This window comes from Phascolarctos cinereus, unplaced genomic scaffold, assembly GCF_003287225.1.
Source record: "Phascolarctos cinereus isolate Bilbo 61053 unplaced genomic scaffold, phaCin_HiC Scaffold_4;HRSCAF=312, whole genome shotgun sequence".
Taxonomy (NCBI): domain Eukaryota; kingdom Metazoa; phylum Chordata; class Mammalia; order Diprotodontia; family Phascolarctidae; genus Phascolarctos; species Phascolarctos cinereus.
In genome coordinates, this window is record NW_027555847.1 from 285,510,204 (window position 1) to 285,523,276 (window position 13,073).

Genomic DNA, 13,073 nt, shown 5'->3' on the forward strand with positions numbered 1-13,073 from the left:
CAGCAGTTTTTGTCAAATGGTGAATCCTAACTGGGATCTTTGGGTTTATCCAACACCAGGTTATAGTGTTCGTCAGCTTCTGTATATAATGTACCTCATCTGTTCCACTGATCATTGTATTTCGATTGACTAATTTAGTTCTTATTCAGTACCAAATTCTTTTTATGATTTCGACTTTGTAGTATAGTTTGAGATCTGATACCACTAGGCCCTCTTCTTTCACGTTTTTTATAGATTCTCTTGATATTCTTGATGTTTTGTTTTTTCAGATGGATTTTATTATTTTTTTCTAGTTCTATAAAGTAATTTATTGGTCGTTCGATTGATATGACACCAAATAAGTAAATTAATTTAAGTAATATTTTCATTTCTATTATATTGGCTTAGCTTACCCATGAACAATTTTCTAATTATTTAGATCTGTATTTATGTGAAGAGTGTTTTGTAGCTGTGTTCACAAAGTCCCTGTGTCTTGGCAGGGAGACTGCTAAATGTTTTATAGTAACTGTAGTTATGTAAGTGTACTTTTACTTTCTATCTCTTCTGGCTGGGTTTTATTGGTAATGTATAGAAATGCTGATGATATATGAGATTTTATTTTATATTCTGCAACTTTGATGAAGTCGTTAATTGTTTTTAGGTAAACCATCTTTCCTGCGAAATCTGATTTATTTCTTCATTGCCTGTGGGTATTTCTTCAATTTCTTTTCTTACCTTATTGTACAACTAGCATTTCTAGTACTGTTGTGGTTTCATGGTGCGTTGTGGGGTTGTCTCAAAAGAATTCACAGGCTCAGACCATCTTCAACCCAAGTAAAAGCATTTATTGAGAATTATGCTCTCCAGCAGACTGAGTTCCTCTTTAAAAAGGAACCAGCAGCTTCAGTAAAACAAGGCAGCTAATTTTACAGTGTAATGATGCTGATTGTACAACAGAAATTATGAATATTAAAAAGACAAGAGGGGTTTGTCAAGGAATTAGGCAATTGGGGAGGGGTCCCAGCCTTGGTGGAACTGTTCACGCTATTTCCCATAATGCATTCAGAAAAACCCACGGGGGTGGGGGGGGGAGGATGTATGTATGATAATGATACTATAACAAGCCTCTCCACGCTATAAGTTCACCTAAAGGACAACTTTTGCTATTACTGTGCAGGTGCCTACTTAGGGAAAGTCCCTTCTATTGTTTTGGGGTCCACATCGTACTTGGACATCCTGGTGGTGCTGTGTTCTTATTGGCTGGCTATTGTAGCCCTGTCTGAGATTAGAAGGATATGGTTGTGGTTCGGTGCATGGACACACCTGTTTTTGTGAGGAATTTGAGGAATGGATCTGGGGGCTGTGGCTAGCTAGAGGCAGTGGCTAGGATTCCATCACATGGACATGCCTACTGTTCTAGTGAGGCATATTTGGGATATTGGGTCTGGGGGGCCTGTGGTGTGGTGTGGTGTGGTCAAATCAGGACATGAACACTGTTCAGTGAGGCCCCCACAAGGAAGTTAGAATATTCGGCCTGGGGGCAGCTTTATTAGGATTCCATCAATACAATATTGAATAATAATGGTGATAGTGGACATCCTTGCTTCAAGGCTTCAGGTTTATCCTCCTTACAGACAATGATTGAGCTTCATTTTAAATAGATTCTACTTTAGGAAAATCAAAATTATGCTGTGTCATTTTATAATTGATCCTATTCCCAATTTTGTCAAACTCCATTTCTCAGTTTAGCTCCTAAATGAGGTCTTTCACAATCCAAACTTTTGGTTCGATTGAATAATGTGATCACTCCTAGCCTCCAGGACTTTTGCTTTCTAACCAGTTTAACCAGAGTTCCCATTTTTGTTTGTCGGTTAACAAAAACCTGTTTAAGCTGAGACCCTACCCTCGGGACAGAAATGCTGGCCCTATCTCTCCTTGTAAAAATTAGGCCTAGTTTCATCTTCCCAAGGGGACAGCTAACCTGGGTGATCCTGATTGGGGTGGTTCTAACCAAGATTACTAGAGGCAAGTGAGGTCTCTAAAGTAATTTTGTTCAGTCGTTTTTTCGGTTGTGTCCTACTTTTCGTGATCCCATTTGCTGTTTCCTTGGTAAAGATACTGGAGTGATTTGCCATTTCCTTCTCTGGGCTCATTTTACAAATGAGGAAACTGAGGCAAACAGGGCTAAGTAACTTGCCCAGGGGCACACAGCTTGTGTCTGAGGCCAGATTTAAACTCAAGAATGTAACTTTTCCCCTACACATTACTTAATTGTCAGAGAGGGGTGTGATCAGCCACACCTGAAGGCCAACCCACTTTCCCCAGCTGCAGCTAATCATAAAACTTCCCAACTACTCTGACCTTCCCATCCTTCAGAGCTCAGTAAAAATGGTCTTTTCTATCACTGATATAACTGAGGAGGCCAGTCAGACCCATTTTATTAACAGCTATAAGAGTTATTGTTAATAAACTTTTATCATGCCTGAAAAAAAAAATACCTGAGTCCACCTGAGTTTCATTTTACTTGCCACATCCTGGAGAACAATTTGGAACTATGCCCTAATAGCTGTAAAACTGCATACCTTATGATGCAACACTACTGCTACTATATCTATTCTCCAAAGAGATCAAGAGAAAAGGAAAAGGACCTATATGTTTAAAAAAAATGATTTCTAGCAGCTATTTTTATGGTGACAAAGAACTGGAAATTGAGAAGATGCCCATCAGTTAAGGAATGACTGAACAAGCTATGATGGAATACTATTGGGCTGTAAGAAATGATTAAGAGGATGACTTCAGAAAGATCTGGAAAGACTGAAATGAAATGATGCAAAATGAAGTGAAAAGAACTGGAGAACAATGTACATGGTAACAGCAACATTGTAATAATGTTGTACTGTGAAAGACTTAGCAACTTTGATGAATATCATGATCCAACAGTTACAAAGGACCCATGATGTAAAATGCTGTCTGACTCCAGATTAAGAATTGATGGACTCCAAAAAGACAAGAAAAGAAAAGCTCCACTTATTCCTATGTTTTTTAGTATTTTTTAAAACAGATATGGATATTGTATTTTGTCAAAAGCTTTTTCTTCATCTATTGAAATAATCATATGATTTTTGTTGTTTTTGTTATTGATATGGTCAATTAGGCTTATAGTTTTCCAAATATTGAATAAGCCCTGAATTCCTGGTACAAATCCAGCCTGGTCATAGTGATATCATTGTAATATATTGTTTTACTCTCCTTGTTAGTACTGTATTTTTTTGCATAAATATTCTTTAGGGAAATTGGGTTATTGTTTTCCTATACTTTTTTATTTCTCCCCGGTTTAGGGTATCAAGACCATATGCTGTATTAGAAGGAATTTGGTAGGACTTTATATACCTATTTTTTCAAACAATTTATGTAGTATTTGAATTAATTGTTCTGTAAGTATTTGGTAGAATTCAGTTATAAATCTGTCTGCTTCTGGGGTTTTTCCCCTTAGATAACTTGTTTATGGTTTGTTCAATTTCTTTTTGTAAGATAGAGTTATTTAAGTATTCTGTTTCTTATTTTGTCAATTTGGGTGACATATTTTTGTAGATATTCATCAATTTCATCGAGATTGTCAGTTTCATTGGCATATAGTTGGGCAAAATAGCTCTTCATAATTGCTTTATTTCATCTTCATTGGTTGTGAATTCATCATTTTCATTTTTGACATTGGTAATTTGGTTTTATCTTTCTTTCTTTGTTTTTTTTTGAAGTTGTTAGCCAGTGGTTTATTTGACTAAATAAATGAAGTGCTAGTGTTGTTGATTAGTTCAATACACTTTCACTTTTTACTTTAATTTCTCCTTTGATTTTTAGAATTCCTATTTTTGTTTTTGATTGGGAGCTTTTATTTCTTGTTTTTCTAGTTTTTTTTCCTTCAAATCATTGAACTTTCTTATTAAAATTTCTTTCTTTTTTATTTTTAAAAATTAATCAATTCATTTTTAGTTTTTAACACTTGCTTTTATAAGATTTTGAGTTCTAAATTTCCCCTCCTTTCTCCTCTCCGCCCCTCCCCAAGATGGCATGCAATCTGATATAGGCTATACATGTATGATCATATTAAACAGATTTCCACATTAGTCATGTTGTGAAAGAAGAATCAGACAAAAGGGAAAAACCATGAGAAAGAAAAAACAAAAAACAACAAAAGAAAGAGAAAATGGTGTGCTCCTATCTGCATTCAGACTCCATAGTTCTTTCTCTGGATTTGGATACCATTTTCCATCATAAGTTTTTTGGAATTGTCTTAGATCATTACATTGCTCACAAGAGCTAAGTCTAAAAGTCAGTCATCACACAATGTTGCTGTTAACTGTGTACAGCGTTCTCCTGGTTCTGCCCACTTCACTCAGCATCAGTTCATGTTTCAAGTGTTTTATGCTTTCAAGTGCTTCAGGTCTTCCAGGTTTTTCTGAAGGTGGCAGGCTCATCATTTCTTATAGCACAATAGTATGCCATTACATTCATATACCACAACTTGTTCAGCTATTCCCCAATTGATGGGTATCCCTTCAATTTCCAATTCTTTGCCACCACAAAAAGAGCTGTTATACATATTTTTATACATGTGGGTCCTTTCCCCCTTTTTTATTATCTCTTTGGGATACAGACCTAGTAGTAGTATTGTTAGATCAAATGCACATTTTTTATAGCCCTTTGGGCATAGTTCCAAATTGCTTTCCAGAATGGTTGGATGGAACTTCCTCTCTTTTACAGCTGTAAACATTTAAAGATATGTTTTTCCCTGCTTTGGTTGTATCACATAAATGTTGGCATGTTGTCTCATTGTCATTGCTTTCATTCAGTAATTTTTTAGTTGTGTCTGTTCTTCATGACCCCATTTGGGGCTTTCTTGACAAAGATGTTAGAGTGGTTTGCCATTTCCTTCTCCAGCTCATTTTACAGATGAGGAAACTGAAGCAAACTGGGTTAAGTGACTTGACCAGGATTAGGCAGCTGGTAAGTGTCTGAGGCCTGATTTGAATGTAGGAAGATGAGTCTTCCATCCAGGCCTGGCACTCTATCCACTGTGCCACCTAGCTGCCCATTGCTTGTAACTCAGCTCAATTTAATGCACTGTGGTCTTTACATAGAAAGCAAGGAGATTTAACACAGACATTTATGATCTTTTACCCAATACAAATCTATCTGTTTTTACTGAATAAAACATTCTTGAAAAGGATAAGCACCTTCAGGTTGGAATAAAGTAATTGACATGAAACTCAATGTTTCATTTCAATTGTAATAAGGAACATCAAATCTATGGGTGAAGCTAGTGCTATAAGGAAGGAGGGTATGGGGCACTTCCTGTTTAGTTGGAATATCTTTCCAACTTGTCCTGATTAATAAATGAATATCTATTGTGAATATAAAAGGAAACCATTTTTTAGATTTAATTTTTTTTCCTAGGAATAAAAATCCACTTTCTCTCACTTCCCATTTTCCACTCTCATTGACAAAGAAATTGTAACAAATATGCGTAGTCAAGCAAAACAAATTTCTGCCTTGGTCATGTACAAAAAACAGGCCTCAAAATGCACCCCAAGTATATCACCTTTCTGTCAGGAGAGCATGGAATCATGGTTCTTAAGTCTTTCAAAGGTATTTGTCTTTACAGTGGTTGTTAATGTATAAATTGTTCTCCTGGTTCTGTTCACTTCATTGTGCACCATTTCATACAATGTCTTCCCAGGCTTCTTTGAAACTGTTCTTTTCATTTCTTACAGCACAATGGTTTTGCATTAATCATATACCACAATTTGTTAGCCATTTCCCAATTGATGGGCATACTCTACCCACCTACTTTCCAATTATTTGCCACCATAAAAAGAGCTGTTACACTTTCGTATACATGGGTCTTTTCTTCTTTCTTTGATCTTTTTGGGGTATAGACCTAGTAGCAGTATTGCTGGGTAAAGGGTAGGCAGCTCAACCAACAGTGTAATAATGTACCTGTATCCCCACAGAACCTCCAGCAAATTTGTCATTTCCTTTGCCTATCTGCTGGATGGAAAGTAGAACCTCACAGCTGCTTTAATTTGTGCTTAGTTATTAGTGTTTTGGAACACTTTCTTCACATGGCTATTGATAACTTGGATTTCTTCCCCTGATAACTGCTTGTTCATATCATGTGACCATTTATCAATGGGAAAGTGGCATTCATTCTTATAAATTTGAATCAGTTCCCCACATATCTTGGAAACAAGAGCTTTATTAGAGAAACTTGATGAAAAAGTTTTCTCCCAGTCATCTGCTTTCCTTCTAATTTTAACCACATTGGTTTTATGTAAAAACTTTTAAATTTTATACCTTCATGGCTACTTATTTTGTTTGTGATTCCTTTTCTACAGATGTGAAAGGGACTTTCATCCTTATTCCTCTAATTTATGTTACCTTCCATTTTTTTCCACTCCACTAATGCCACACGGGGCAAGTAATGTACTTTCCCCTACCTATCTGTAATTTTTGGAGACAAATAGGTGTCTGTGAGTATTCTCTGATACTTCCACAGGAAAGAAGGAAATAAGCGTTTATCAAGTACCTACCATGTGCCAGGCATTGTGCCATGCACTTTACAAATATTATCTCATTTGACCTTCACAACAACCATTTGAGGTAGGCAATCAGAGATTAAATGACTTGCCCAAGGTCACACAGCTAGAAAATGTCTAAGGCTGGATTTGAACTCCAGCCTTTCTGATTCCAGTGCCCTCTCACTAGCTGCCAAGGAAACACATCCCTTGCCAGTTCTCCTGATAGGATCATGTCAAACATTCTGTAAACCCTAAATATTATTTACATGTTATCTATCATTACACTGGTGTCCTAGAACTGTAAGACTGTTATGGGATGATGGGAATATGGAGATGGGTTGTGGCACTGGACTTTTGACAGCAATAGAGAGTGTGTCAAAGCAGACTAAGCTGGGCCAGCCTAAAGCAGCTGGATTTGGGGATTAGGGGACTGAATGAATGGCAATAACTATCTGAGTGAGATGGAAGAATATAATTTAGACCCCAGCCACCCTTCCTGAATCAGATAGCAAGATCTAATAATTGCAACGAACTAGACTCAGGATAGAATAGTTGCTGGATGTGAAAATAATGTGATTTAGAAGTGTATGAACAACACAGGTAGATTAAAGGAATAAAAAGATCAGGGAGAAGTAGCAGCTGTTGGTACAGGTATGCTGGCCAAGCCCCTGGGAAAATACCTGAATGTTCAGTAGGATGTTCTGTTTTCCAGTCTTTGGTAGTCTATGACATACCTGTAAACCTCATGGAAACAGCTCAGGACAGAGGTGTCTCTCCCTCCTATCTGCCTTCTAATTCCCTATACCCCACTACAGCATATGCAAACATGCACAAGCTTATTCTTTAAAGTTAGATGCCAATACCTTAGTAGCATGTTGGTCACCATGGCTTCCCAAAGCTCATACCACATGGGTTCTGATAGACTCTATTAAGCTAAAAAGGTCAGTACCAGTACAGTAACGGACTAGCATAAAATGTCCAACCTAGAGAAGTTCATCACAGCATCCTGACACTACTTGGAAAACTGGTCCAACCCTGCCCCTACCATTTAACTGGTAATTGCCCCTGTTTCTGAAAAGCCAGGTTAGGGAGCATTAACTCTGAATTCATGATATCTAGGAATAGTATTAGAGTATTGTCTTCTTTAAAACACAACTATCCAGAGTCATGAGCCATATAAACCACAAATCTTCCCTAGCTCTAATACCTGAAATAGGACAAACAAGGAGTATAAGGGGTATTCTAGGATGAAGGAGATGTGGTAAGGTCTGCCCAGAATGATTCCTAAAGGCTGAGACTGAGGAGACTGCCCAGGCAAATACCTAATTCCCTTGCCTGTTGGATGCTGTTCTAATTCTAATTGAGCCCTTAGGTGTGTTTGTTCTAAGCTGGGAGAGTCTCCAGAGATTTAAGATCAGCTTCAAGTCATCCTTAGGGTTATTTCATATCAGGTTTCCTACTCTACTATTCTGCTTGGCTTCTGGTTTGGTAAGAAATTTTATTTCATCTCAAGCATCAGAATAGGTTTTATTTCACTGGAAAATCTGTACAAAGAACTGAACCTGGGAACCATGGAAAAAATATTCACTGCATCTTAAATAAAAATTTACCAGTTAGCAACTCTATGAGGGAAAGAGAGAGGAAGAGAAGAAAATTGACTACCCTCAACTGCTCACTTCATACAACCTTAACTTCACATCCCCTTAATATCCATAAGTGACTCAAAGGGTCCAAGGAGGACTGTGCACGCCTTCAGGCAAGGCCTTACTAAAAATAAGCTGACATGTCTGCTTAGGCTCCTACCTTCTATAACTTTCACTGAAGAGCCTGAGAGTTGCCACAGTAGTTACAAAAAACATAGACAAGCAGTGATGAAGACTGTCAGTTCTGCATTGATCTTTTCAACCACTCTTACACCCAGGCAAAGACATTTCAGAAAGGAAGGATAAAATACACATATCAAAAAATGTTTGTTATATAAAAAAAAAAATCTCATTCCCTTGGTATCCAAGACCTGCCAAGTTGTTTGAAGTCACAGATCATCATCATCCAGGACTAACTGGACAGTAGAGAGGCTAGGGTGTCCTATTCTTGGCACTTCAGTCACATGCAACATAGGCATGATAAAAGAAAACCAGAAATTAAGGGAGCAGGTGAGTGGCCTTTGCTTACTTAATCAGAGGGCTAGGAGAGATGACTGGACATGGAAAAAGGCAAATCATGAAATCAAGGTTGTGTCCTAATTTGTTCAAGCTCTTCCTCAGAGTACATAAAGAGCTTTGTGTAGGCTTTGTTTGACCAGTAACCTATGACCTTTGTTGGGGGAAGAAAGGTGGTTTCTGTGTAGGCCAGTGGCTACCAACTTCACCCTGACTGGCGTGGCTGTCATGGAACCAAAGGAGCATATATTGTCATTTTCTTTTCCATCCAAAATCCAAGTAGCCAGGGTGTGATAGAGGGAAAGTAAGTAACAAGGAAGTGGGATGAAAGAAAAGAGGTTGTATAGAAAAGAACTTTGCACCAGCTTTTTGGCCTCAAAGAAACTCTTGAGGTGTCGCATCTGTCAGATGCCAGTGAGGAGGAGGATTAAAGTCTGAGCACTCTCTGGTTGGTGTTCTTGCTGATCATAAGGAAGCATTCCTCATGATACTGCGTAGTTCTGTGCCTTTTGGATCATTCTACCTAATCAAACAACTGGCAAGCACAGAATTGTAGTTCTGTTAATTTATCCTTGGCAGCAATTTCAGGATAGTTGGTGTTTGCCAACCTCTGTAACTAGATGAACCCCTAGTTTGCCACCTGCAAAGGTGGTCATTTGAGTAGAATTGGAGTATAGGAAGATCTTTTCCTCACCTAGGGTGTGGAAGTTGCAGATGAATTGGCTTTCTGAATCATACTGCCTAGATAATACTACCTTTGCAACTGGATCCTTCACTTTCACATGCATCCCTAGCCTTGGGGTAGAGGGTAGGAAGGTCTCCATCTGCTTATCCCATAACTGGGTGTAGTAATTCTTTGCAAGGCAGATGAGTTCTCTATCACAACACACCCAGCAGTGGTGAGTCCCCCCAGAATACCTGTCCCAGAGGGTGGGTGGGAGTGGGAGGGGAGCTGGGTTTCCATGAATCAAGGGTAAGACTAGACAAAGGCCTCCTTCTGGGGCCTCTCCAGGCTGCCCCCAAGGAGGTAAGTTTGGGGACCAAAGTGGGGTTGTACTTAGCCTAGTTCTGGGTTAGGATAGGGGTTAAGGGGAGATGGAGGAGATTTAGTCCAGGCAGGGGCCAGTGCCAAGGGTTGGTTTCTCTGGATGTCTGGAGGTCAGAGGTCAGAGCTGGGGTCAGCGTCTGGCCTGTGCTCAGGTAGAAAGTGAGGGACTGCCCCCCCCCTTGGTGTTAACCAATAATCATGGTCTCATAGGGGACTGTCTTAATGAAGCAGCGTTTCTTAGTTTCTCTGGTATGGAAGTAAAGCCCCTACACTGAAATCAAGGCCAGCCAGAGCAGGAGCAGCAGTTCCTAGTGCTGCATCACAGCTCACAGTTCCCTGGCCCAAATACCTGCTATCACTCAAAAAAGACAGATTTGCTATGGTTCTATTGGGTAATAAAATCTTGAACGGCCATGTTAAGATCTACTTGCTTTCTATGTAATGACTACAGTCCATTGAATAGAGGTGAATCCCAAGTAACAGGTACTGAAACATGAAGATTATAGAAAAAGTTCCTTTGTCAAGGAATATTCTAAGACACTGAAGCCACTGCTTGATTCCAATAGATTCTACAGGGATTCTCTTACAAGATTTCCAACACTACTCTTAAAGGCTGCATTTTGACATCCAGGATATCAAGGGGCCCCTGAACTTTTCTTCTTGAGTTGCCATATTTTCCAGACACACTAGATTCGGAATATGCAGGAGGCTCTGGACATGTCAAGGACAAAGACTTCCTCCCATCCTCCCCAGCTGACATAAGTTGTTATTTGCTCCCCAAGCTGGACATTCCGTGTGTCCTTGGGAGTCAACAGGTGCCAGTCAGTCTGCACCAGACTGGGAAACTGGCTTGTGCAGGTGAGACCCTTGTAGATAAGCAGACAGTCCTATTTTCATGGTCTAGCAGTTCCCAAGGGAAAAGAATGCTGCTTTTGCCATCACCTTCTTCCTCCTCTTCAGGAGGGGTTAGTCCTTTTCCCTTCCCCTTTTCCTTGTAACTTAAATACCAAGGCTTTCCCTCTACTGTTTGGCTCCTTGGTATGGGGAGTTCCCACATACATGCGCTTTTCTTTTGTAATAAATCCAGTTGCAACTCATGTCTCATGGGCTTGTGATATTGTTTTTGGTCAACAAGGGTAAGAATCAAATGCCCCAATGTTGCATTGGCCTTCATGTAAATGAACAGGAGTTCATTATCTTCCTTCTCTCTAAGCTTACAGAGAGAGAATGTTTTATTATAAATGAAAATCATTCCACAGAAAGACAGAAAATATGCTGTCGTTCAGGGCATCTATTTGACTTTCTGGATCTTCACTATTATCATCAATGCATCAAGTCCATTAAGATTTCATTGGAGTTTCTTTGTCTAAGAAAGGGTTCTTCCCTTTCAGTAGATATTCTACAAAAGGAAATCCTTTCTGTCAGTTAAAGGAAAGAGAAAAGCCTTAATTGGACCCAAAATACTCAAAACTGGAACAGGCCTTTTGTAATATATTATTGAATTCAACAAAAGAAAACAAGTCTTGATGAAATGCAGGCTTGCCCATTAAATAACAAATGTTTCCCCCTTATATCCAGACTAGCTATTCATTGATTAATCAGGACAAATTGAAAAGGTACTCCATCAAAACAGGAAGTGGCCCATACCATCCTTCCTCATAGCACTAGTTTTATCCATGGAGCTGATGTTCCTTATTTCAATTGAAATGAAACATTGACTCCCATGTTGATTTTTTTATTTCAGCCTTAATGTGCTTATCCTTTTCAAGAATGTATTCTTCAATAAAAACAGGTAGATTTCCTGTAGTTCTATCGGTAAAGAATCTTGAATGCCCATGTTAAGGTCTCCTTGCTTTCTATATAATGACCAGTCGATTGAATAGAAGTGAATCCCAAGCAATACTACTGAACTGTGAGGATTATTAGATGGCTTATCTTATAACAAATGGTTTCTCCTAATGTCCAGACTAAGCTATTCATTGATTATTCAGGACAAACTGAAAAGATACAAGAAAACAGGAAATGACCCACCTATACCATCGTTCCTCATAGCAGTTCATCTAAAATGAGATCCAGGAGTTCTAGAGTACTTTACATTACACTCCTTCACAGGGAGCATAAGCTTTTTTCTCAAACCCAGCTGAGCAAATGGCTGTCTTCAGAGAATTAGGTGACCTCCACCTGCCTGAGATTGCTTTTAGACTTGGGGCTTTTATTAGGTAGACCCACTGTGAAGTGTCAAAATTTAGCATCACTTACTGCCACATGGAGCAAATTATTAAGATCTGGGATTCAGTTTTGGCATTTGTTCTCTTCAATTTCAGTCAGTCAATCAGGGACTGTTAGATTTTTTTTTGGTCTTTTTTGCTATTTCCAGATTCATCAACTTTTGCCCCCTTTTGTAGTTGTCTGTAGCCTACTCTGATATTACTTGTTTCTGACTTCATTGATCCTTATCCAAATGTTTGCCATATTTCCCCTACTGTAGTTCCTATATGTCCTCATATGAGAATATCTTCCTAAGACATAGCCCTATTTCCTCCCATTCCTTTACCCACTCTGATTTTTATTTAAATAAAATATGCCTTTCTTTTTTTAAAATTAATTTATTTTGAATTATCAACAATCACTTCCATAAGCTTTTGAGTTTTAAATTTTTCTCCCCTTCCTTTCCCTCCTCCCTCCCCAAGACAGCTTGCAATCTGATATAGGCTATACATATATATTCCTACTAAACATACTTTCATATTAGTGATGTTGTAGGTAAGAATTAGAACCAATAGGAGGAACCACCAGAAAGAGGAAACAAAACACAACAGAAGAAAAAAAATAGCAAATAGTATGTTTCAATCTGCATTCAAACTCCATAGTTCTTTCTTTGGATGTGGATAGCATTTTCCATCATGAGGCCTTTGGAGATGTCTTGGATCCTTGTATTGCTGAGAAGGGTTAAGTCTATCAATATTAGTCATTGTACAATGTTCTCCTGGTTCTGCTCACTTCACTCAGCAATAGACCACACGAGTCTCTCCAGGTTTTCCTGAAGTCAGCCTGTTCATCACTTCTTATAGCATGATAGTACTCCATTACATTCATAACCACAACTTCTTCAGCCATTCCCCAGTTGATGGGCATCCTCTCAATTTCCAATTCTTTGCCACCACAAAAAGAGCTGCTAGAAGTATTTTTGGACATGTGGGTCCTTTTCCCATTTTTATGATCTCTTTGGGATACAGCCCTAGATGTGCTATTGCTGGGTCAAAGGGCATGCACATTTTGATAGCCCTTTGGGCATAGTTCCAAATTGCT

General features: G+C 38.7%; 1 pseudogene; it reads right to left on the reverse strand.

Annotated features, from left to right (window-relative positions):
• Positions 1–8,817: 8,817 nt before the first annotated feature.
• LOC110222124 (transmembrane emp24 domain-containing protein 4-like) lies at positions 8,818–12,547 on the reverse strand (annotated as a pseudogene).
• Positions 12,548–13,073: the final 526 nt, after the last annotated feature.